At 37.9% G+C, this 24,362-nt stretch overlaps 1 long non-coding RNA gene across 11 annotated transcripts in view; it reads right to left on the reverse strand.

Moving 5' to 3' along the window:
• Positions 1–24,362, reverse strand: part of LOC110257104 (uncharacterized) — a 375,873-nt gene that overhangs the window by 348,072 nt on the left and 3,439 nt on the right. Inside the window, exons 3-4 of one of the 11 annotated variants that reach the window (XR_002339329.2) lie at positions 6,511–6,579; positions 3,400–5,485 (exon numbers count right to left, since the gene is read on the reverse strand). The exons of the other annotated variants lie outside the window; for them this stretch is intronic. This is a non-coding gene — a long non-coding RNA (uncharacterized LOC110257104). Of the gene's footprint in view, positions 1–3,399; positions 5,486–6,510; positions 6,580–24,362 lie in introns of those variants that run through there. 11 annotated transcript variants of the gene reach the window in all.

A 24,362-nucleotide genomic window follows, 5' to 3' on the forward strand; every position in this document is an offset into this window, starting at 1 on the left:
GGGAAGTTTTTGGCTATTATATCTTCAAATATTTTTTATGTCCCTTTCTCTCTCTATTCTCCTTCTGGCACCCCTATAATACAGGTGCTGATGCATTTAACATTGTCCAGAGTCCTCTGAGACTCTCTTCATTTGTTTTCAATCTTTTTTCTCTTTTCTGTTTCGCATCTGTGATTTCCAAAATCGGTCTTCCACCTCGCTTATTCGTTTTTCTGCCTTCTGTATTCTGCTGTTGGCTGCTTCTAGTGAGTTTTTTATTTCAGTTATTGTATTTTGCATCTCTTCTTGTTTAAGTTTTATATCTTGTGTTTCTTTGCTCAGTGTTTCCTGTAAGTTGTCCATCTTTGCCTCTAGTTTATTTCCAATGTCTTGCATCATCTTCGGCATCAACAGTCTAAAGTCTTTTTCCTGGAGGCTGAGAATCTCCCAATCACTTAGCTGTTTTTCTGTTTTTTTTCTTTCTCCCTTATCTGAGTTATAGGTCTCTATCTTTCATTTTTATAGGTTTTTGGTGTCGTGACCTTTTTACATATAATAGAGTCATAGCCTCTCTTACTTCTAGTGTCTGCCCCCTTGTGGCTGAAGTTGGTACAGGGGCTTGCTGTAGGCTTTCTGTCTTCTGGAGCAGGATATCTTTTTGAAAGTTTCCATTCCATTTGGTTAAAGATTGCTCAGCATTTGGTTGTGATTTTGTTGTTTTTAGGAGAGAAGTTGGCCCCACAGGCCTTGTTTATTATAGCAAGTGTGCCTTCCCCCACATGAACCTTCATCTCTAACCCACTCCTCACCTGAGAGAAAAAGTAATGAGGGGAAGGGTGAGTCAGTCTAACGGGAAAGAAGGACAGAGAAGCTATAAAACTTATGGGACATTTCCACACCTAAAATCCCTATTGGACAAGGACTGATAGAGGAAACTGGACAAGGCCAATATGAGAAAACCACAACTTTCTGGATCCCATGTTCGTACCCCCCTATCTTTAAAGGATACAAACCCCTATTTGACAATAGAGAAGGAGACTCTTCTCCCCTCTCCCAGCCTGTCCTGGAAGCTCTTTGCTTTCCTGTAATAAAGATTTTGCTTGCTTGCTGCCTGTGTGTCCATGGAGTTCTTTCTTCTACTGTGTGAATAAGAATCCAGATTCTGGTAACATCTTTCTGGCATTAATAAGATACAAAAATAAACAAACAAAACAAGCATTATTTCTTTACTCTAGCACTGGTGTCCTCTCAGTTTCCATTTCTGTACACTACTGCCTGACACTCCAGGCCGCCACTTTCATACTTCCTACATCTGCCACCAAAGGCTCCTTAGAGCCCCTTCCTGCCCAGCATCACCACATCCTGGAGAAACACCCCCCACCTCCAATCCACTCCAGCCTTACATTACTGCGCCCATACCCCCATTCGAGGCCACAAGACCTAGGGAAGCCCAGCAGCCCTGGGATGGCTTTTTCTCCAGGCCTTCAGAACTTAACTGTGTCATAGTATCCTTCTTTTCAAACCAGTTTTCCTAAAGCACATATATGATCACTGCATGTGCTCTCATAAAGCCATGAACAGTTCTCTGAAACCTCATGAGCATGCTCTCCTCATCTTCCCCCAGCTCTTATTTTCAGCAGCTGTCTTCCTCTTTTCCTCTGGGCCATATTTACCAAAGACAAACCATGACATCTGCATTTTACTAAATGCAATCTTGATTTAGGAAATCAATGTAAAAAAATTGATTATGCAGTCAACCTATGAAACTGCAGCATGAGAAATACCTGAGATAATTCTTCTGTGTGTCAGAAACCTACTGAATCACCTGAGCCACCCTCAAGGTCAAGTTCAAATACTACCTCTCACATAAAGCTTCCATTAATCCACATTTTTCCCCAGTCAAAATCAATTATTCACTCCCATATGCTCCCATGAGGAGGTTTTTGCCCACTTGTTCAAGCTCAGTAGTACATAGCTGTGTATCTGTTTTCCAAATTACCAGATAAGAAAAGTGGAACAGTAGATCCTAAATAAATATTATTGGATCAAATATGCTATTCATATGCAGTTGTACTATGTACAAAATCACATTTTGTGATATATTTATAACTGTTTTGAGAAAAATCTAATAAAATCTAGGAGCCTCCTTTAACAATCTGCTTCCAGAGGAAGGTAATTTTATATTCCAATCCTACTGAATTCTGATTGTAATCAAATAATGAAAAGAGACATATTTAATGCTTGGAAATTTTTCTTTCAAATATTTAATACTTCGAGATGAGGACAAAATAGAGCTGGTATTCATTTAGTAAGGGTAGAGCTTTTCAGCCGCAGGCTGCTCTTCCAGATGCACCTTCTGTGTTGCCTAATTTGAACCGTAAAGTGAGCAGTGATGAATATGCATTGTTTTTTTAATGAGCTCAGGAAGGCCCCACAGAAGAAGAGTCGCTCCTGTACTCCAAATGGTGGCTTGCCTTCCACAGAGAGAACTTAATAGACTCCAAACTTTGGTTTTTCACTCTTCCCTAAAATAGCTTCAGAAATGCCTTTTGCTGAAAGCATCGTCCATTCTCTATCTGGGAGCATAAACCTGAGCCCTATGATAGCTGCCACATTTTTACGGGGCATTCTGAACTCTTCTTTGCATAACATGCAAATCATGAGAGGAGGGCCCTCCATTTCCCATGGCTCCTGGGGACAGGATCTTTGCAATGCATCAATCTTAGACCAGAAGACAAGGAATAGCATCCATCTATGGTCCCCAGCAATGGGAAAATAGAGCAGAGAAATGCAGAACAGAGACACAGCAGCCAGGAGGCGGCTTCAGTGGTAATGGAAGGGCTGCTTTTTTGCTTTGTTTTTTAGGCTGGCCTCCCTCAGAGAGGAGAATTTGGGATTAGTGTTGTTATCAGACCTCTTCCACCCTGCAGGGGAATTAATAATTTAGCAGGGAATTCTCTTGCAGGTTTTGGATCCAGTGCTGTTTTTTAGGTGTGTTTTCCATGGGTTTAGGCTCCTTCCACCTGCTGAAGGGATTAAGACTTCTCCTGGAGGCATTTCCAGTTGGAACTGAAACTACAACTGTCTTTCCCTCAGCATGCTGGGCTCCCTAAAGCCCCTGCTTTAAGCCTGCACTTCAACCCCATTCAAATGAATCCTCAACAGCTTTAGTTGGTCTGGTTGCCACAGAGCCCTGAATAATGTGTAATATTTCATACTCCTTGTTACTTGCACTATGCGGCGCAAATAAAGACAGATTTTGAGGTTCATAAAGTCTGCTCAGCTTATGTATTTCAAAGGAATCTCTATTAAAATAGAAGCTTTCTTGGGGTTAAAAATACATTTTGCAGAGTAGAGAAGAATGAAGGCTAACTTTTCTCTCCCTAGGTTTTGTGGCTGTTGATTTTAAAATCCAGACACTTCTTTCTTTCTTCCTTTCTCTCTCTCTCTCTCTTTCTTTCTTTCTTTCTTTCTTTCTTTCTTTCTTTCTTTTCCTTCCTTCCTTCCTTCTTTCTTTTTTGTTTTGTTTTTTAGGGCCACGCCCACAGCATATGGAAGTTCTCAGGCTAGGGGTGAAATCAGAGCTGCAGCTGCCAGACTACATCGCAGCTCACAGTAACGCCAGATCTTTAACCTAAAGTTCGAGGCCAGGGATTGAATCTGCATCCTCATAGATACTAGTCGAGTTCGTTACCACTGAGCCATGATGGGAACTCCAAACAGACACTTTTTTCTTTATCATTTCTTATTTGAGTATGTCAGTATTTTGGCCTTCAAAGTTTTACTTTCCTTGCTACCTATGAAGTATGTAAAGTGTCACCATAAAGTTTTTAAGTACCTTTAAAATTTAAATGTAGTTAAAACATAAGGATTTTACACTTAGAGAATAAAGGATAAAATATAAATTCAATATTCGTTTCACAGTTGACACACAATCTGTTAGCCACGAGGAAGGTTTATTTCTTCCTCGGCAGCAGAAATTCATCTTTTATCGGTTGAGGGTTATACCATCATAACTATAAACACAAATATGTAAGATAACTTTTTCAAAGTTTAGTGTGAGCATCTGGGTGCCACTCATAGGTTGTTTCTGCCATGCCAGGCCTGTTCCTTAACCATGCATCTTTACTGTCACTTTAGTCATTGATTTGAAAAAATATCCAAAGTTTCCATTTGGTGTTCAAATACTCAATACCACTGCAACTATCCAGAGGCTTTACATATGTCATTTAGCCCAATACTATGTGTATTGTACGTAAATATTAATTATAAATGTGTGAATTGATCTTTCATTACAGTTAGCCTAGAAAAGTGAAGAAAGGCCCCTGTGATCTCCAGTAGTTGTATCTACTTAGGGTATCAATAAACAATACTGACAGTACATTGCCCTCATGTCTGAACTGCTGAAAAAAATATTTAGAAAAAAAGACACCTTAAAATTTTATTTTTGCTTTTTCTTCCTTACCAGCATCTCTTTTTTTCATTGTTGATAACTTCTGAATATATCTTAAATTTTGCAAATTATGACTTCTGACAAGAAAAGAAAAAGCAAATGGAAAATTGTTTATATCCCCGCCTACTGCTAAAAAAGCAATTTTACACCGGAAATCTCAACACCATACTTAGCTACTGATACCTAAATTTATCTATATATGTATCAGGACCCCATACAACAGAAACATTTATATTAAAAACTAAAGGAAGTGATCTGTTTCCAGTCATGCTGGGCTGAGTAACTTAGACAAAATCCTTCACTGAAAAGGACAGAAGGATTGGACCAACTATGTCTAAGAAATCTGCCTGGGATAAAGGAAGGTAATGCAGTTTTATGTACCAACCTCAAGGACAAGATGGAGCTCCAGAGAAGCAAGCCTACAGCGGAGGGTCCCTAGTACTAAGGACGTGGACCCTGGAAATGGCTGTGAGCATGTTGAAGAGCTGAGGCATCTTCCCTCAGACTCCTGGGGCCGGAGCTGGAAGCTGAGGTCAGGGTCACCATGGATTGGAGAGAGGGTGGCTGACAAAGCTCAAAACATGCTACCAATTCAAAAACAACCCAGACTTGCACTTGCATTCAGGAGGCAAAATGTTCCAGAACATCACTCCCCAAACAAACAAACAAGCAAACAGGTAAAGCTGAACGGTCTACAAAAACTTAGCTGTTAGGGGGCCATCAGAGAGCTGCTACCATTCACGACTTCACATGCATGGAATTCCAAGCAGGGACAAGCTCTGCAAGAAGCAGCTAACCTACTGCCCCCCTTTCCTAAGAGCAGGGACTGCAGGCTGCCAGGAAACGGGGAGATGTGGACGATTTCGTAGCAGCCACAAGTGGCTTACTGGCCAGTCTGTGACAACTGAGCGCTGAAGGCAAAGGGGAAGTGGGTGTGCTCCTCAAGCCCTTTCCCCTGGGCCTCCTCCACTGTTCAAAGAAAGAAGGGCCACGTGTGCAGACCCTGACACTCCTTGTGTTGACACGGCTTGACTTTGTCCAGGGCGCCCAGTCCTGTGGGGGAACCGCAGATCAAAACCACCTTCAGTTGCATGTACACAACTGTTTTCTGAACAAAACAAAAAAAGGCGCCTTATACCTTTACTAATGTATGTATATATACACATATACCAGATGCTATTTTTAAGTTTGTTTTTCCCTTTGGGATTTAAACTACATGAAACCTGAAAGAAGAAGGATGTTCCCAAGTGCAGGGAAAGGGGGCACCTGGGTGTTTAGGAAGGCTCGCTGCACAGGCCCTGTCCCTGACTCTACCTCTGTCCCTGACTCTGTCTCTGTCCCTCCCTGTCTCTGTCCCTGACTCTGTCCCTGTCTTTGTCTCTGCATCTCTGGTCCCTCCACCTCTCTCTCTGTATCTCTGTCCATCTCCCTGTCTCTCTTTGTGCCTCTCTCTATCTCTTCTTTTCTTTCAAATGAAAGACTAACCGTGCTGGACATGCATGCAGAACAGGTGCAGCTGTCCCCCTGTACATGAGTCACCTCCCGAAGAAGCTCAGGGTCCCCTTGCTGGAGGAGACAGAAAAGTCAGAGCAGCATGTAAGTACCTCTCACTGAATCATATGAGAAACTTACATTAAAGAAAAAAATTACAGACTAGAACGTGGGGTGGAACCACATAGGAGGGGTTATTACCCTAAAGAAATGTTACCCCTGTTGATGAACTCAGTGCTTCCAGACAAGCACTGTTGCAAGAGAATCACCCCTGAGTCCTAGCTCCATCCCCCAGGACATGTCCTCCAGACCCCATTTCCCCAGGAAAGGCAAGTACACAGAGGCTGCTATGACCCCCAAATGTACGTGGGAAGGATGCACATGGGAATGCGAACTAGCAAAACATTCTGCATACAGACTAGCAGCCAAGCTTTCCAGTATCTACACTGCACCTCAGCCTCTCTGCGCTGACCAATCTGACCACATGGGAAGTACAGTTTGAGTGTCTTTCTCCTGCTCCACGTGATTCACCTGTTCTCTCTGACTTCCTCCACTTTTACATTTTAATTTTGACCACCAGTCCGTACCTGTAATTCATTATTTACAGCCTCCACATACAAGGTCTGCAGGCACTGTCCCCATACTCCTCCCTTGCCCTGGAATAGACAGAAGAATGTGAACTCTTTCTTGGTGTTCTCTGTGGGGGATGCTAAGCAAACCCTTCTTTCACATACATTTAAAGTACTCAGAAAAAGGGCACTTGAAAACTCATAACCAAATACCTGTTTCTCCATGTATTCTTCCAAACAATGCCAATGTAAATGTGGTAAAAATAAACAAAAATGTAACCTAAACATCACAAAGTATCCAGGAACTTGGAGATGATAGTATATTTATTTCACTTTTCTCAGATTACTGATTTGAAACTTTGCTTTAAATTTAAAAATAGCTCAAGTTCAGTGCCTAAAGGTTACAGAAAAACACACTGAAAAATGAACTTTAATAAAACTTAAAAAAAAATAAAGCAATACTGGACAACCATACTTTTGGATCCCAGCATATATAATTTTATAAGCCATATAAGTATGCAAAATATAACCTTTTTCCATAAATATACATACCTTTTTCTACAGAATTTGTTTATGTCTGAGAGAAGATGCCATGTAATAAACAAGATAAAAATTTTTCACAATGTTTAGCTTTTTTTTTGCTATTTAGGGCCGCACTTGTATGGAAGTTCCCAAGCTAGGGGTCAAATTGGAATCGGAGCTGCAGCTGCTAGCCTACACCACAGCCACAGCAATGCCAGATGTGAGCTGTGTTTTCAACCTATACCCAGCTCACAGCAATGCTGGATTCTTAACCCGCTGAGTGAGTCCTGCATCCTCATGGATACTAGTTGGATTCATTTCCACTGAGCCATGACAGGAACTCCTAGCATAATGGTTTCAATATCCACACAGCTCTTCATTCCTTATGGTATTCTTATGGTTGGTGTTAAACTTTGACTTTTAGGCAGTGCAAATTGAACACTATTAAAGACCATTGTGGGAGTTCCTATCATGGGCAGTGGAGACGAATCCGACTAGTAACTACAGGATTGCAGGTTCGATCCCTGGCCTCGCTCAGTGGGTTGGGGATCCAGCATTGCCGTGAGCTGTGGTGTGGGTCGCGGATGCAGCTTGGATCTGGAATTGCTGTGGCTGTGGTATAGGTCAGCAGCAACAGCTCTGATTAGATCCCTGCCTGGAAACTTCCATATGCTGCGGGTGTGGCCCTAAAAAGACAAAACACACACACACACACACACACACACACACACACACACACACAAAAGACCATTGTTTCACCTGAGAGTTTCAAGATTCTGTTTTTCAACTTAAAAGACTAAAAATGTTTGCTATTTTCTGCAGTTCACTGGTAGAATTAATAAGATCTACTTCAAAGGACTGTTATAATATTAATAGTTCATAAATTTTAATATTAATGGATTAAATGAAATAATTTATGCTGAGCACTAAGCATGTATCTTTTGGCACCTAAGAACTAACAATTAAAAAATTGTCCTTCGGTTTGCTGATATTTTGTCACAGAAATTAGTATCGGACTTTTATTTTATTATAGTCAGTATAGCAAGATGACTTTTTGTTCATTATTTAGGCAGAAAAAATAAAAGCATAAATGTATCAGACATTTTAAAATAATTTTTTACAAAATAACCAAATATTAGTTTATAAAAATTCTGACTAAAATTAGACATAAGGACATATGGCTGTGAATTCAGGGAAAAAGTATGCTTTCTTTATGCCTATTTACTACAGGTATTCAGAAGAGTTCCAAGAGAATAAAGAGTGAATGCAGCTTTAAAGCAAAAGTTTTGACTCAAATATAGTACTTTAGACAAATAAGAAGTAATACTTCTTTTTTCTTTTCACTGCAGGTAAGCCATTTAATCTGTTATAGCTCAATTCTTTTTGAAGTATTTTATGGATCACAATTTAAAAAATTTGGCATCATTTACAGCCCACTATCATTGCATTATTTTTCTGTCTTGGAAATTTTAGAACCACTCTTTTAGGAGAATGTGCTCTGGAAAAATGGTGAAAAGCTATAATTAATATAAGTTATGTTTATATACATTGCAGTTCAAACTGAGTAATAATGGAGTCACACTGAACAACTGTTTCAAGAGACAATTACTGGGACAACAAATGAAGTAAACACTGCAGTGTATGTTTCTGTTGTCATTTCTGAGGGTCTACACCATACCATCCTCTGGATTCTGCTCATATATCCAACACATTCTGATGTGTTCATGCATTGAGCATCCTGTCGACAATTTCAGTTTACTCTTACTCTGCTGGCTTAGAGATTAGGAGTGTCCTTTGGCATTGAGTCTGATGAAAGCATACACTGACGCTAGGACTCTGCACCCTGGCTCCTTTGCACTGTGCAGCTGGCAGGCAGCTGGCATCTCTCAGATGCTCCTCACACTCACTGCCTCTGGTCAGCACAGCTTAGTACTCACTGCAGGATGTTAGGCCACTTTCAAATAATTGCAGATGCTTTTCAAATACTCAGTTTCCAGAAAGTTTTACTTTTAATCCCAAACATTTCCATCCTGAATTATTAATGATTTGCTCATGACCAAGTCTGTATGATGCTTGAAGCCAGATCTCGCATTTGGCAAGCTATTTATAAAGCAGTCCTGGAAACTTGCTTAGGATATCCAAAATTTCCCAGAAATCAGAAAACATATTTAATATTTTCCCATTTATCTATGTTATAGCAGGCAGATAGTTAGGAATGAGCAGAGAAGGGGTTCCTGGGGCCAAATGGCAGGGAACTACACATCATGCAAACAGCAGGGTCCATGTGTGGATAAAGAAAAGCCAGAACCTCCAGGCTGATGGGAAACCACACCTTTTGGGATGATAAGTGATCTGGGGACAGACAACGCAAGGTGGAAAAGAGCATGAACCTCCAAGGTCCAGATGTAACCTTATGCCCTCATTAAAATAAAATTAGCTATGCAGATAAGAAGTACCCATCATACACTGGTGCCATGACACTTTAGATAAAACTAAATAAGGACAAAAATCCCTCCTCCCTTCTGGAAGCTGAAGCTGGGATGAAAATTAAAGAATATGACCCCCCAAACCCCACCTTCCCAGTGAATATCCTGCCCTTACAATTAGATGACCCATAAAATCAGTGTGCCAAAAATCAAAGGGCAGCTGCTCACCCCTAAGCCCACCTCCCCTTAAGAGGTATATTTCTCACTTAAATAAACTTTTTTTTTTCAATTTTCTGTCTCATTTCTAATTCTTTCTTCAATGAGTCAAGAACCTAACCTTTGGGAACATCTAGATGAATTCCTCCATGGGTCTAGAGACGAATTATCCCCACAACTACTTCAAAAAATTGAATAAAACACTTTCAAACTCATTTTATGAGGCAATCCCTCTCCTGACACCAAAGCCACACAGATACCATAAGAAAAGAAACTTACAGCAGACTCCCTTATGAACCTTGAGGCAAGTCTTCAACACAACACTAGCAAACTGAATTCAACAGCACATTTAAAGGATGCTACACCATGAACTAGTGGGTTTTACCCCTGAGACTCAAGGATGTTTCAACACACGAAAATCAAATTTTAAAAGAATGGGTGTATGTATATATATATATATATTAAAGATGACTTACATCTATGTATACACATATAGATGATATATGTATGTGTACTGAATCACTCTGCTGTGTAGTAGAAATTAACATATTGTAAATCAACTATACTCTAATACATTAAATAAAACAAAAAAGTGATAAGACATTAACAGAATGGAAGATGAAAGTCATATGATTATTTCAATAGACGCAGAGGCAGCATTTGAGAAAATCCAACATCCTTTCATGTTAAAATATATATATATATAAATACTCTCAAGAAAGTAGGAATAGAGGGTAATTACCTCCACATAACAAAGGCCATGGGAAAAGCCTATAGCTGGTATCATATTTCACAACGAAAAACTGAAAGCTTTTCCATTAAGATCAGGAAAAGGACAGTGCAGAGAACACTGGCATTGCCTATCAAAATGGAGCAGGGTAAGGAAAAGACTTTTAAAAGTGCCACTCTTCAGATATACCCCAGTTGCTTTGGCTTTCACTAGAAATTGATGGCAGGATGTCAAAAGCCCTACCAAGACTCTAGGATATTTTTTAATTCACCAGAGCAATAAAGCCTTTATGGCTCCTGTGTTAAAGACTGCTTGTGTGAACAGTGGCATTTTAGAGATGGCTGGATTTGACACTTGGCATCAGTGTCACGCTACAAATTTTACAAGAGAAATGACAGATTGAAAGTCTAAGCCATAAACACACAACCAGTTTCCAAACTAAGATAAAAGCACAAAGAAAAGAAAAATTGTTTAAATTCATTTCCCCGAGTACTAAGAAAGAAGTCCCAAAGCTGTGAAAAATAAGGATGAAAGCAATGCTGTGAACAATAACTGTGTATTTCTATCTGAAAGGTTAATGCCAAGGTCCCAAGGAGATAATTCCATTTTAGCACTAACATAAAACTCCACTCACCTACTGGCATTATTTTACTCTGTTCTGTGAGAGATCTCTATTCTGAGACCTGGATCTCTTGTGTTTATTAACCTCCAATTCTGAGTCCTCCATTCTTCCCAAGCTTCAGCCATGCTTCCTTCTTTGCCCTTCTTAGCATCAGCACTTCCTCCCAAGATTCTGACATCCAGATCCTTTGATTCATGCTGGCCAGAATTTCCCATAAAAACTGCATCCACTTGACTCTTCCATTAGCTTCCTTAGTCCCAACTCATTCCAGCTCTCAGTATCTCCCCAGGTCTCCAGGGATCCCAAAAAGCCTGACTACTCTTCAGGAACATTTGACAGAACATGCTGTAGAGTGGAATACAGATACACAAGTGCCCATGGCAACCCATTACTAATTTTCGCTTAGTAACTTCTGTTAGAAAGGTGGCTGTGCTAATACTAAATTCTGAAAGTCTGCAGGTTTATCACCACTTCCAGAGGTGCTGCACCAGGATGAGCCTCTTCAAAAGCTGTGGACTCTCTACAGTTTACAGACTGGGGTTGCACACAAGAGCATGAGCTTTTATCTGTGCACAAGATGGTTCCCCACAAAGGAAGGCTGAAGCAAAGCTCCACCTGCTCAGTGATTCTTACCAAAAGCTCCCATCAGCTAACTCACTCCACCTTCCAGATAATGGAGTTAATAAAGGGCAGATAGAGATGCATACTTTAAAGACACACATAGCTCTTTTACGTTTATGTTAGTCTATGTCTACTCTCATACTGTGGTTGCTGTTAAGTGTCAGTGGAAAGGGGGTGGGGGACTTACTTCTAAACTAATTTCAGAGCCATGGATCTAAGGAAAGCTAAAATTCTATCACTCCTGCCTCTTAACCCACATTCCAAATCTATACCTATGTTTATGAAGATAACCGGTGTAGAGTTTTCTTGAAGTGTCTCTTTTCACATTTCAATACAGATTAGGCAAGGGTCTTAAACTGAGTTTAGACATCTTCCCCCTTCTCTTCTGTTTTCTGGAAGAATCTGTGCAGTGTTGGTATTATTGTTATTCCATTCCTCAATGTTAAGTAGAATTCAATAGTTGTACTCTCTGTGCCTGGCATTCCTTTTCTGAAAAAAAAATTTAACTACAAAATTTATGTCTTTGATAGACAGTTATTCAGGTCATCTTTTTTTCTTGATGATTTGGGCAGTTTTTCAGGATTATTTTTCCATTTTACCTATTTACTGAATCCCCTGCATAACATTTTTTTAAATCTTTTTAACATCTGTAGAATCATTAATATCTTTCATTCTTATTATTGGTAATCTGTATCTTCTCTCATTCATTCTTAATCATTCTTGATCATTCTGGTTAGAAGTTTATTATTTTTATTGATCTTTCTAGAAGACCAGTCTCAGGCATGTTGATTTCTTCTGGTTGTGGTCCATTTTCATTTTCATTGATTTCTGATATTATCTTTATCACTTACTTTCTTCTGCCAGGTTTTGATGTAATGTGCTAATATGTCCCTAGTTTCTCCTGGAGATGCTTGGCTTCAATGTGAGAACTTTTCTCATTAAAACAATTTAAGCCTATACATTTACTTCAGAGCACTGCTTTAAATGCATCCCCCAAATTTTGTATTGTTGCTCATTTCTGTTAAATTCAATATATATTCTTATGTATCTTGTGATTTCTTTTGATCCAGGTATTATTGAGGAGTTTATTGTCTAATTTCAAAATCTGGGGTAATTTACACATTATTGGATATCTAATTCAATTCTGCTATAATCAGAAAACATAATTTGCATGATTTAAATCCTTTAAATTTATTTAAATATATTGTGTGATATAACTCAGTCTTCCAGGCGCACTTGAAGAGAATTTATCTGTAGGTTGGGGTGCTGACAGCCTATACCACATTTATCTTTGAAAAACAAAATCTAGATGGCAAAGTGACATGTCAGAAAATTAGCAGTAATAACAAAAGAACACAGAGGAAGAGTATATCTGGGAGAGCAAATCTGAAATACAATCTTTCAATAACAAAAAGAAGGGCCAGATCTAAGGTGGATAAGATCTTTGTGAGTAGTGTTGTTCAGGGCAGTGGTGGACTAGCCCAGAGATGTTGCCATGATATTTGCCAACAGCATGGGTAGAGAGCAGTTAGTCCCAAAGTTTTGTAAAGAGTCAAAGTAAAAACTGAAGCATAGTATACAAGTTTTTCATAAAAATATACAGTAATGATGTGTTATTCATCATTATTCAGTAATTGATGAGTTATCTCTAACATGTCACTAACATGCTACCTTCTTGAGTATGTCTTTTTTTAGACCTGAGAAAATATTTCTAGAGGATAAACTGCTAAAAACAGAAATGTCAAGTTATAAACTATAACATTTTACAGTTTTATGAGACTTTATCAAAATGCCTTCTAAAATGTATTATCAATCTATACTTCCACTAAAACTGTAGAAGACAGATGATCTCACCACAACTTTCCAGTAAGGATATTACCTTCTCATACTAAAAAAAAAAAAAAAAAAAAAATGAATAGTCCAGAGATGATATTTTATTGTTGGCGTCAATTCTGCATATTTTAGTAGTGTCAAAGGTATCTTAATGAATTAATTAGGCCACATTCTCTTTCACTGACTTGCCCACGTTAGCAATTTAGTGCAATATTCCCGCTAAGGTTCTGTACACAATTTGTTAACAGGATTCCATAGGCAGTAGAATGAACTTTCTCTGTGTTTATAAAAAACACAACATTTGACCTGCAAAAGTATACTCAATGGAACAAAACTATTTTTCTAATGTTCTAATTTCCCTTGCATTGATTATACCCTTTAAAACCATGAACTATGAGATTTTTTCCACTCTTTATTCCCAGAAGAAACTTCTGCTCTGTCAAAAGTTTTCTCCTGTATCTGTAATACATGATGGTGTAGACCACTAGTGTTCTCAGCTACATCCATACACAGCTATAAATATTAGTCACTAGATTCACCTGCATGCTCGTCTGAAGTGTGTGCAGAGCCACATGGATACGTTCTTCATAATCTGCAAATTACTTCAAAGGTGAGTCAGAATTAAGTATTAGCTAGCACGATTTTCACTCCATGCCAAGAAAGGTATGTCCTAAAGCATAAAACCCACAGCAGCTCCAGTGGCTGCTCATATTTCTTTCAGGGCCATCTTTCTATTATAGGATAAGTTTTTTTAATATATATATTTCTTTCCAAGCCTAATATATTTTTATTATTCTCAAAATGTTGTTTGACACAGAAAAAAAATATATATCTTTGATTAATCAATTCTCTTACATTATACACAAAAGTATAGCTAAGAACTGAACACGTGTCAGCAAAGCATCCATGTGTGCCACCATATATGTCACTGTGCATGATCCTCAGTTCCCAGGGTCGAGAGTCCCCCAGTGCAAGGATTGGGCTACACTCTGGACACTGCAGGATGCAAATCCAACTGGCAGCGGAACCCAGCCTGGATGGGAACTGATTTAATTTATACCAGATAAGACTCCTTGCAGAACACATTTTCAAGATTTACTTTTAATTTCCACAGTATGAGATTTATAGAGTTTAAAAATTTTATATTGCCTTTATAAACCCTGAATGTTAAATCTTTCCAGAGATTAATGCATCTATTGCTTACAAATATTTTCAAGATCTATACATCCTCTATGTTTGGGGCATCAGTTTTGTGTAGAAATTATGGGGGGGGGCACAAACCATTATATGTACATTGGTTGGTCCCTTCCTGGTGTCTGAATTTTGCAATGGACTTCTCATGCTCTGAGGAAAACAGTAAGAGCAAAGCTCACACATTGGAAAAGAACAGAGTCTAGTGGAGTCTTGCAAGAATTTGTATTGTTAGGACATAATATACAAAAGTGAAGAAAAGTTACCTCCAGAAGGTAAGAGAGCGGTTTTCAATACCAGAAGGACAGATGCCTTGCACAGGGATTTGCCACGTTCCCAAGCCACTCAGTCGGCTGGAAGCAGGCCAAGCGTGAGGTGCTGAGGGTGAGCTGAGCTAAGCATGGGGAAGAATTTGACAGCAGGGATCTCGAAGGTGGACCGCTGGCTTCTAGAGGTGCTTTACCCCATGTCTGTGCAGGTTTCAAGCTGAATGGCCAGCAGGAAGCCTCGTGGTTGGGAGGTCTGAGTGTCAGATGAGGTGGACTCAATGAACAGCTCTCTATATAAACCAGGCTTTGTGAAGGAAGATGGGCAGTGAAGATTGGCAGAGGATCAGCTCTGTGACCTAATTTCACATGTCAACTTGACCAGTCAGGGGTGCCTTTAGCTAGGGGTTTCTAGCTAGGTCCAAGAGTGTTTCTGGATGAGTGTTTCTCCATTTTAAAGTCCTGGCAAAGCCCGAGGTGCTCCAGCACAATTACTACCACCCATCCAACCACACCTTACCACTGCATCTTCTTTCTTCCTGAGACGACCTCCCTTTGTTCTCCTTCAAATCGAAACATACTGAATGGGCTGTTTTTGGCTCTGCTCTTTATCCTCCATATTCTCTCCTTAGTGCACCCAGGTCTGGCTCTGCTTCCCACCAGCCAGGCGAGACTAAGCCCTGAAGCTCCAAGACACCCCTTCTAGTCCTCACGCTCAAGGATCACACCTCTGCTTCTGTATGACAGAACACGACAGGATGGATATCAGAGCAACATTCCAGGGGCAAACACTCTGCTTATTGAACTTTTTTGGACTGGCTTTCCTTTTTCCTTCTCCATCTCCTTTAAGACCTCTGGCTTGGTGGCTCAGTATTGAAATGTTACTGAACTCCCAGCGACCTCTGGGGTCCTTTTCCCTTTTAACTTACACATTGTCTGCAGTGGAGCTGCACAGCTTAATAATTTTAAATGTCACTTAAATGCTAACAACTCCCGTAAGTTCATGTGACATCTCTTCCTACTTGTCTAACAGGAATTTCAACATTAGGATCTCAAAACAAACTCTTAATTTCAAGCCATCTTCAATCCTACACAATTTCTTCTCCAGATCAGTAAGTGTCACTATTAGCAATTCAGCTGCTGAAGTCCAAAATCTAGAATTTTCTCTGACTTTTCTAATTCCTCACATTCACTCCATTGATTCCTATCCATTTTATCTGCAAAATGCATCCAGATGTGTCTGCTTTCTTGAACTCCACATTGCTCCAAATCTTTACAATCCTTGACTCTCTGAATAGTCATTAAGTCCTCTTTCTACATCCTCTTTATAATACTTTCTCCGCACAGGAAGCCAGAGTCATCTTCTAAGAAGCCTATAGGTGAGATAGTGTGACTTTTTAAAATACCCCGTTTAAAATACCCAGGAGGCTTAAGATGAAAATCAAATTTCTCCGCTTGGATTAACAGTGAAGACAGTAAAAATGAGTGAATAAAATCTTACCTTATCTTGAAATCTGGTCCTCTCTTACTATACACTCCCAGACAAGTGAGCTGTGTCTTATTCTCTGCACAGAACACTTCCCCCACACTTCACAAGCATTCCCCCTCTGCCTGGAACTCTTCTTTCCCTGGACTCAAGCATCTTCCCATCACCCAGGCACATCAGCACGGTGTCCTCTGACTATTCAACCTGCAGAAACCACTTTGTAACTCTTTGTTACTCTCCCAGCTATCTTAATCCTGCTATCAAAGAAGTTTTTCAGCTAAGTTATAATTGAAAAAATTATCTTCAAAAGGGTCTCCTTTAAATTATTCACAACAATGGACAACTCAAAAAAGTAACAGTTCCATATTCACAATACAATTAAATTCATCTGGGAAAGAAAGGATCAATACATTTTCTTTCCTTTGTATTCCTCAGGGATATTCTTTATCAAAGATCAAATATTCCATTCATTTTCCAGGTGAAAGACTTCATTCATTCAAATGTTTTAAAATTAAATTTTGATTGTATATTTAGTATGTGCAAACACTGTTGAAGTAAACAAAATAGACAAAGGTTGTGGCCTCATAGGCCTTATATTCTATTCAGAGAACCCACAATAAGCAAGTAAAAACATTAAATATTTACATGATAAAAATACTCCAAAGATCTCTCATTCACTGATACACACAATCTTTGTAACTGACACACTGACTACACAGTATGTTTAATCTAGTTGGGTAAGATAAGAAAACCATTATTCTCTGGATGAAACTAAGAAGATTCACTTTTTATTACCATGGTAGGCATGATTAAATATTTAACTCCCAGAACACACTTCTCATCACCAGTGCATTTTAAACACCCAGGACAAGAATCCATTTTGTGTACATTTTTTCCACATTTGGAACACTTTTTAAAAATGCTTTAACAAGGCAGTACATTACTTTCCTGAAACAATCACATTCTCTCAGGCACTGGGTTTATAACTGCTTTTAAAAAAATGTCATTAAAGTACAGTGGATTTACAATGTTGTGCCCATTTCTGCTATACAGTAACAATAAACTGCTTTTAATCTAACAGTCCACAGCTGAATTTGGTCATGGTGTTTTTGAAGAAATTAGAAGGACTAGGTACTTCAAGGTATTTCACTTAAAGCAAAACTTGGGTTGGGTCCTACCTACATTGGTCTTGGGACGTGACACAGAAGGAGTATGAGCAAATGTGTATCTCTCTCCCCAGGCCCTTCAAATGTGCCAGTGGTGTGATTATGTAAGCAAGATTGAATGAGACTTTTTCAACAACATTGTAAAACAAGGTGTATTACCTAAACTATCAGATGAAATAAAGAGACTACGTGACTTCCTCATGGTTATATCACCAGGAGGAGGTGAGGTCAGGTCTATCCGAACCTTAAATGCCTCTCCTCGTCAACTTTCTGTCAGGAACAACTTTCTGTCAGTCTTAGTCCAGACTATCCTTGGTGCCACTAACATGGATATGGATCCCCCCATAACAGCCTCTACTCTTACAGTAGCTGCTGAGCAATGGGGAAGGTGTGATACACAGTGTAATCAGGTAAAAGTCAATTTATCCAATGGTAATGGAATGCTTTGGAAAAATATGAAAGAGAACAGGAGATTGAGAACAGGAGGAGAGTGGGTGTGGTAAATCTGCTCTTTTAAATTAGCTTCATGATGAGGTCTCACTGTTAAGCAGCACAGGACTGACCAGGGCCCTGCAGGAAGGGCTGAGCCCTATGAAATCCTGTTAAGAAAGTTTCTGGCAGAAGGAGCACAGTGGGTCTTGTGTGAGTGCACAGCCTGCAGGTAAAGAGGCTGCAGGAAGAGCTAGGCAACAGACAGGAAGACGTGGGGGTAAAACAGAATAAGAGTTACAGGGGCAATGTCCTATTGCACTCCTGTAATCAGAGGTAAGACATTTTCTTTGTGAAGAAATGCAGCAAAATAAAACTTTTAGAAAAGCGTGGTAGAAAGGCAACCTTGTAGGCTGAGGGAAAGGACTGTGGAAGAACAAGGCTGGAAGAAGATATAGTTAATACTGTGCTATAATTAGAACAATATTAGAACAATAATGTGGAGTGTCATGGGTTGAACTGCATCCCCCACAAAAGCTATGGGCACCAATTTCCTTCCTTCCTCCCTCCCTCTCTTTTTTCCTCCTTCTTCCTTCAAGCGTATCAGACACCTGACTCCTATCAGGGTTAAGCAAATACAGTATGAATATGAATTATTGATTTTAGTGTGTTCTGTTTAAAACATGCTAATACACTTCATGAGCAGATATTTTCAGAACACGCAGAATATTGTGAAAAATGACACTGTCTACAAAAATATTTCAACTTGATCTTTTCAGGTAAAGGGCAGAAGACAGAAAAGTTAATGTCACTGATTTGGTTGTATCTTCTGACTTTCTTAATTGCCTTTTGGAAAGTTAGACTACACATTACTGAGGTAATGAAAGTTTTTATTTATCTAAAAATGTCTTAAACTTGGAGTTCAGAAAGTAAGTCTCTCTTAATAGAAGAGAAACTTCTATTTAATAGAGAGAGACAAATAATATTTGTGCTCAATATAAAGAAAAATTAAAAGGTAATTCAGAAATAAAGAAAAAAATAAAAGCTTCCATTAGTCTGTGTTCTGTCTTTAGTTGCTATGACCTTGGAATTCAATCCAAGACATGTATTCAATTTTTTGTGTCTCTGTTTCCTTATTGTGTACCTAGAAGAGAATGAGCAAGTTTTTTCTTTACAGATGATTGAGGCTTCAGTGATTCCGATGAAGTGTGTTATTTAGATATGCAAGATTTGGAAATAATTTAAGATGCTTGAGCTAAGGTTAAAAATCTTAAAAAAAAACATAAAAACAGGTAGTTTAAAAGTAATTGTGATATATAACCCATATATATATGAGTGCATACATTTGGAGTATAATGATTAACTCCTTCTAAAAGTGGCTATTATCCTGAATTTTAAATCAGTTCTTTTTTATGCTAAAGTTATTTTCAACACCTATATGTTTATCCTTAAAATACAGAACTTAATTTTGTCTGTTTTGGACCTTCACATAAGTGAGTTCATGCTGTATGAATTATAATACAACAGTTTTTCCTTTAAATTTTGTATAAAACCTTTTCATATTATTATGTATAGTTGTACTTCTTCTGTTTATATTACTGTATACAATTTCTTTATGTGACTATACCACAACAAACCTTTGATTATTCCTCATAGGATATTCTGATTCTTTATAATTTTTGATTATGACAAACATTTTTGTTGAGAATATTCTTATAAGGAGCATTCTTATGCAAGAGCATGGTTGTTTGAAATTCTGCAAGGTGTAAAAATAGGAGTTTACCTGTTGGGTCACAGATTATAGCCATTGTAATTCTACTAGTAAATGCCAAAATGCTTTTCAAAGTGGCTATAGGAAATTTACACCCTACCTTGAGTGGTGGAATACTAGTTTTTATTGCTCCATATTCATGTCAAAACACAGAACTGACTAACACTTTCTCTAATGTCAAACTGGTTGATGAGAAAGAAGACAAGGATGTCTGATCTTGCCACTACTGCTTAATAATGTACTAGAGGTTCCTGCCAGAGCAAGTAGGCAAGAAAAAAGGATAAAAAAAATCCAACTTAGAAAGGAATGGGAAGACTATCTCTATTCACAAATGACACTATCTTCTAGATAGAAAATCCTAAAGAATTAAAAAAAAACTATTATAGATAATACACAAGTCCAGGAAATTTTCAGGATAGAAGATCAATATATACACTATAGTTCTATGTACTAGCAATGAACAAGCCAAAATGAACTTTAGAAAATAATTCCATTTATAATAAAATTAAAAACAATAAAATGATTAAGAATAAATTTAACAAAATATGTACGAGACTTATACAATGAAATCTATAATACATTATTGAAAGAAATTTAAAAAGACCTAAAAAAAAAAATGGAACCCCATTCTGCATTCACAGATTAAAAAACTTTATATTAAGTTGTGAATATTCAAAGTTTATATCAACATATCAATTACTTTTTACACCAATACATAAAAAAATAAGCTACATATGGGTGAAAATATTTGCAAATAATATACTTGATATGTTTCTAGAATCCAGATTACAAAAATAAATCAATAATTCTTACAACTCAATAATAAAAGACAAAAAAAATTAAAAAGGGAAAGGGACTTGAATGGATTTCTCCAAAGGAGAAATGCAAATGGCCAAAAAATACATGAAAAAGTGCTCAACATCATTAGGGAAATGCAAAGGATATACCACTTTACATCACTTGGATGGCTATAACAATAATAATAACTAAAGAAAATAAAATAACAAGTAATAGTGAAGTATGGAACCCATTATATATGCCTCATGGGAATGAAAATTACTGCAGCCACTGCACAAGATTTTGGCACTTCATCACAAATTAAGAGCAATCACATGACTCAGCAATTCCACCCTGGGTAAAAACTCAAGATAAGTGAAGACATACATTCCCACAAAAACCTCTTCATGAATGTTCACAGCAGTATTACTGATGACAGCAAAAATGCAAGAACAATTCAAATGTATACTTATCAACTGATACATGGATAAACAAATGTGGTACATCCACACAAAGGAATATTAGTCAGTCATAAAGAGAAAGGAAGTACTGATACTTGTGATAACATGGATGGACCTTAAAAACATGACAAGAAAAAAAGGCCAGGCACAAAAGGCCACATGTTATATAATCGTATTTATGAGAAATGTCCAGAGTAGATCAATCTATAAGGCAGAAAGTAGACCAGGAGCCAGGGGAAGAGCAGAATGGACAGTGACTGCTAATGGTCACAGGATTCTTCAGGAGGTGATGGAAATGTTCTGGAATTACTTAATGATGATGTTTGTATAGGCTTGTGAGTATACTAAAACCACTATACCTAAAAAATAAACAGATGTAGCTCTGATCCTGTGTTGCTGTGGCTGTGGTATAGGCTGGCGGCTGCAGCTCCAATTTGATCCTGGGCACTTCCATATGGCAGCCACATGTGCAGCCGTACAAAGAAAAAAAAAATAGAAAGAAAGAAAATAGAAGAATCAGAGAATCTGTGATTACTAAAATGTCATATATTAAAAGTACCTGTCTCTCTAGCAGGTGAATATAACTCTTTTATTCCCTGCTTTGCTGGTTTATAAAACTTCAATTAGATAAAAATAATCAAGAAAAGTAAAACTGAATAGTTGTATGTAAATATACTGTCAGGAAAAAATCAGACTAATTATCAAAAATTTAAGAAGCCAAATGTACTGTCAGAAAAGAAAAGCTAAAAGAGATAAAATAATGAAGGATAAAATATAATTGCTTTAAAAGAAAAGCAAAGCTGATCCAATATATGTGCTTAGATTTCCTGAAGGAAGTCATAACTATAAATAAAACTATTATTCACAAAAAACTTTACCATGTACCATCAAATCCTAAATATTGAAAAAACCCACTCCATTCTTTGAAAATTGATTTTAGGATTATTTACTACAAAATATATTCAAATAATACTGTAAAACTTTAAGGTAAGGAAAGAAATGCTGAATACCCCTCCCCTCTGAAACAATACAAAACCACACCATTCAAGGGGTTCTGGGAGAAGGAAAAATAAATCATCCCATACATAAAACATGTTTAGGTCCAACCAAGCAGTTCTTCAAGTCCTAACACTAGAAATAAAGGTTTTGAATATGAAAGGGCTTTAGGAATAATTGTGGAAAAGTCTTTCTTGAAAATCTATTATGGATAAATTTTAATAACCAAAAGAAGACTGGTGAAAATACAACAAAGCAACTGACAGTCAGTACCAAATATAAAATTCTAGACTTAATACCTGAACAAAAAGCTTAAGTAAAGATAGAAGACTAAAAGATTAATGTTTCATGTTCTGACCAAAACTGTATTAAAAATTTAATTGTTTTAATGGGAAAAGTGAAAGGAAAGCAAAAAATTAGAGTAAGCTATCTCTTACTCAGAGGTAACTGGCAGTAGTGAAGGCATTATTTGAGACTGAGAAACCGAATACTAAACTAATAGTCCAAGATATTTAAGAATGCAAAAAACAAACAAACAAACAAACAGCAACAAAAAAAACAACACATTTTTTAGAATTGAATAGTGGAGAAATGAAAGAGAGCAAAATAAGGTATAAAAAGCTATTTTCTTGTTTCTTATAATAACAACCCAATTTATATACTGTATGAAAAAGGAATAAGGTCAGTGCACAATGGTATTAGCAGAGAGGTAACCTCTAAGGCAAAAGCACAAAGGTTCCTAAATATCAAAGATAATGAAAACGGGAGAAAGAAAAAATAAATAGATGATGTAAGGGAAGTCTTACACACACACACAGTCACAGAATCAGAAAATGAGAAAAATCTTTCTAAGAAAGAGAAAGGTGATTTATAAACTAAAAAGGACACAGTGGGAAACGTAATGGGTTTCTCTTTTTGAAAAGCAAGGTCTAGTTCAATTCAAACACGTCTTTGCTTAAAATTTCCCAAAGCCATATGTGGATAGAATTACCCAAACCAAAAGAATGTTCAATCCGCCTTAAAAATCTGTGTATATACTCACCTACCTAACTTCAAATTTAAAATGTGTATTTCTACTTGAGTTCTTTAAATTTTGCAGCTATAGGCTGGTGTGGGTGGGGACAGGGCCTTTCCTCCCATAATTCCGTCAGCTCTTTATCTGCAATGAATACATGAAACAATGGATCTTCTGAGATGAGGAGGTTTAATTCACATCCCCTGGCCTTTAGGTTCCAGCCAGAACACCAGCCCTAAACCCCTCTACACAGAGACCAGCAGCCATCATTACATAGCAGTGGGGCTTCAACTGAGGCACTAAAAGTCTCTGCATCTTGTCTGCGGATGTTGAAATGGTCCCAAGGTTTCCCTCTGCTCTTTGGAGAGTGGTGGGTGCTGAGGCCTCTCACTGGGCCTCTCTGACTCTTCAGAAAGAAAAGATCTTGTTGAGGAATCATCAGTTTAGGTGCTGCTAAGTACATCTGACAGGAAATCACCAGTTATTTATGCGAGGTGAGAGAGAGTGAGGTAGAATTCGGTCCTGCCTCCAGGAAGCTCTTCCCTTTCTCTACACCAGCTTCCTATTTGACTCCAGGAACAAAAGGCACCAAAACTGAAACACAAGCCTGGTAGAAACTATCACTGGCGAGCCTCCTCTGTTTGTAGTGTTATGTGGTGCTTCTACTTGCTATATGACAGAAGTTTGTAATCTTTACAATTTACAATAAGTGTGGGTTACTTTTGTATACATTCATAACTTACAAAGACAGAAAATATGAGAAGCTGCTGTGGTAAGGGAAATTGTCAAGATAGGAGCCAAATGATTATTTTCTATTGTTTTATCAAACAATACTAATGTTTCCATTCATTCCTGGGAGTTAAAACTGAGGGACCCCATATAAATGACATCTATCGATGGGAGAAGTCTCAGTAGTGAAGGACAAGATTGTGAATCTGCTTCTTATTTACAGGTTCTCCTGGCTCACTGCTGAGCACACAGTTATGTGGTGAAAACTGGCTTTCTTTCCTTAGTTCCAGCTTAGTTAACTTGATCTCTTGTATTCATTTAGTTAATATATTATTTGTGCCTACATGACAGAAAACCTCCTAAAAGATGTGAGAATCCCCACAGTTAATTCACTGTCACTACAGCATACAGTCTTCTTGCATTAACAAAAAATTTAAATTCAGCAGAATACATGGGATCTAGTTACTAAAGACAGCAGATTTTCACTTGTTAACACAATACAGTTTATAAAAATTATACGAGATTAATTTTTTAAAGTTAGTGTATAGAATAATCCATTACATTTATGAGATTGATTTTTTTTAAGCCTTCAATAGCCTCAGTAAGCAGTAGG

The sequence above is a fragment of the Sus scrofa genome, chromosome 15, assembly GCF_054392235.1.
Source record: "Sus scrofa isolate SSC_HxYL_T2T_F1_AM1 chromosome 15, Sscrofa_HxYL_maternal_Yorkshire_Landrace_v2.0, whole genome shotgun sequence".
Classification (NCBI taxonomy): domain Eukaryota; kingdom Metazoa; phylum Chordata; class Mammalia; order Artiodactyla; family Suidae; genus Sus; species Sus scrofa.